General features: G+C 42.9%; 1 long non-coding RNA gene across 1 annotated transcript; it reads left to right on the forward strand.

The window, feature by feature from the left end:
• The first annotated feature begins 970 nt into the window (after positions 1 to 970).
• LOC144230948 (uncharacterized) lies at positions 971 to 2,269 on the forward strand. The gene is made up of 3 exons (XR_013334927.1): positions 971 to 1,127; positions 1,576 to 1,716; positions 2,096 to 2,269. It is a non-coding gene; the product is annotated as an uncharacterized LOC144230948 (long non-coding RNA).
• Positions 2,270 to 2,284: the final 15 nt, after the last annotated feature.

Here is a 2,284-nt window from a genome sequence, read left to right on the forward strand (position 1 = left end):
TGATTGCTATTCTTTTTAAGTTTATTTTATTCATTTTGAGAGAGAGAGAGAGAGCAAACATTGGAGAGGCAGAGAGAGAGAGGGAAAGAGAGAATCCCAAGTAGGCTCCACACTGTCAGCATGGAGCCCAACTCTGGCGCCTGATCTCACCAACGGTGAGATTAGGACCTGAGCCAAAATCAAGAGTCCAATGCTCAACTGACTGAGCCACCCACGCACCCCGCATTTGATTGCTATTGAGCAAGCCAGTTCCCAGGATGGGCTCCGGAGTCCATATTAAATCTCAGTCCTGATGCCAAAGCAGCCACCTGACAGCCAATGTGGCTTTTGGTGCACTCTTAACCTCTCTGACCTGCAATTTTCACTAGCACGGTAGGACAATAACAGATCCCACACAGCGGATTGCTGTGAGGGTGCATGTAGCATACTGAGCTCTGTGCCTCACACTGAGGTGCTCTAATCACTCACTTCAAGTCAGATCTTAGAATTATAAAGTCATTGGTAGCAGCCATATACATTTGTATTGATTTCATCAATGAATGATTAATAATCATGATTAATAACATCATGGATCTTGGGAAATTGTACTATGCATTATTATTATGAGGTCATTCTTATATTAATTTGGCTTTTTGATTATCTCTACAGCCGCACTTCTCACTACCACTCCTCCCACGGCTCTTCCCTTGCCTTTTGTTGTCACACATTCCCACACCCCCCAGTGTTCTCATCCTGTCTTCCTGTTAAGTTTTTCTCTCCCCATCCTGATTCCTCCAACCTCTTTTTGTGTTGCTAAATCCGTTCAAGTATCAGCTAAGGCACCAATTCTTCTGGGAAGCTTTTCCAGGCCCTCCCAGAGACCACTGTAGATGGCTCTTTGATGAGCCCCCAGAGTACCCCATGCTCCTTTTTCTATCATAGCGTTTTTAAAGTATATGTGCAGTTTTGCTTTTTGTGGTTTCAGTTACCCAAGGGCAACCATGGTCCAGAAGCAGATGGCCCTCTTTCCAACATAGCAACAGAAGATCAGAAGTAGCCTAACACTACGTCACAGTGCTTATTACATCATTCACCTCACTTCGTGCCATCATGTAGGCATTTTATCATCTCACATCATCACAAGAAGAGTGAGTACAGTGCAATAAGATATTTTTGGAGACAGACAACATTGACATAATATTTATTACAGAGTATTGTTATGATTGTTTTATTAATTATTGTTGTTAATCTCTTACTGTGTCTATTTATGAATTAAACTTTATCGTAGATACATATAGGAAGAAACTTAGTATATATAAGGCTTAGTACTATCTGCGGTTTCAGACATCCACTGGCGGGGGAGTCTTGGAACATATCTCCCACAAATAAGGAGGGACTTCTGTATTTACTCGTTAGACTACTGTAATTAGTCCATCAGCTTGGTGTGGAGTTTTGTGTCTTATTTACCACTATATCACATGTTCTTAGCACTTCTGGACACATAGTAGTTGTCCAACAAATGTTTGCTGAATGAACAAGAAACGAGTCTGGTAGTAATTCTCTCCCAACTTCCTCCCCCCCGCCCCCCGCCTCCAGCACTCCCTTCATGGGGTCCAAGGCCCTGAGCCAAACCTCTTCATAGCTAAAAGCCGCAACCTGAGCACAGAATCAGAATGAACCAAATCGAGTGGGCTGAACACCTCATCACTGCAAGAACTTTCTATCTCTGCCTGAGAGGTATTTCTCTCCTTGGGTTTATAACCATCTCATGCTCTTTGGGTCTAGTGAAGGTGTGTTAGTGTGTGTGTGGGTGTGTGTGGGGGTGATTTAGGGCAAGTTGATTCACCTCCCTGCATTTCATTTATATCATCTATAAAATGATGAATAAGGTCCACTTGACGGGGTCATCATGGAGATGCACTGAGGTAACACATGGAGGTGCTTTGTAAATTGCAAATGGCTACAGGTAGCACTTGATGATGATTGAGTGCAGAAAATGTGTTGCTCAGGTCTTTTCAAGACCCTGTGTAGACAAGGGCTCTCCTGCTTATACAACATTATCTTTAGCAATCAGATTACAACTGATTGACATTATCGTTTTCTTTATATTTGGCAGATCTCCAGCCTGTGGCGACGTGCTGGTCACCATAGAGACCTGAAAAGCACCCTTGTCTCATTGGTACCACATTTACAAACCAACCCTTAAGGTGGATTACTTTGCAGATGGCTGCTCTCATCTATTCAATGTTGATTCTATTAGTTCGGATTTCAGAAGTGACATTTTCTGACCTTGTCCCCTTAAGCA

This window comes from Crocuta crocuta, unplaced genomic scaffold (genome assembly GCF_008692635.1).
Source record: "Crocuta crocuta isolate KB4526 unplaced genomic scaffold, BGI_CrCroc_1.0 scaffold440, whole genome shotgun sequence".
NCBI classification, from domain to species: domain Eukaryota; kingdom Metazoa; phylum Chordata; class Mammalia; order Carnivora; family Hyaenidae; genus Crocuta; species Crocuta crocuta.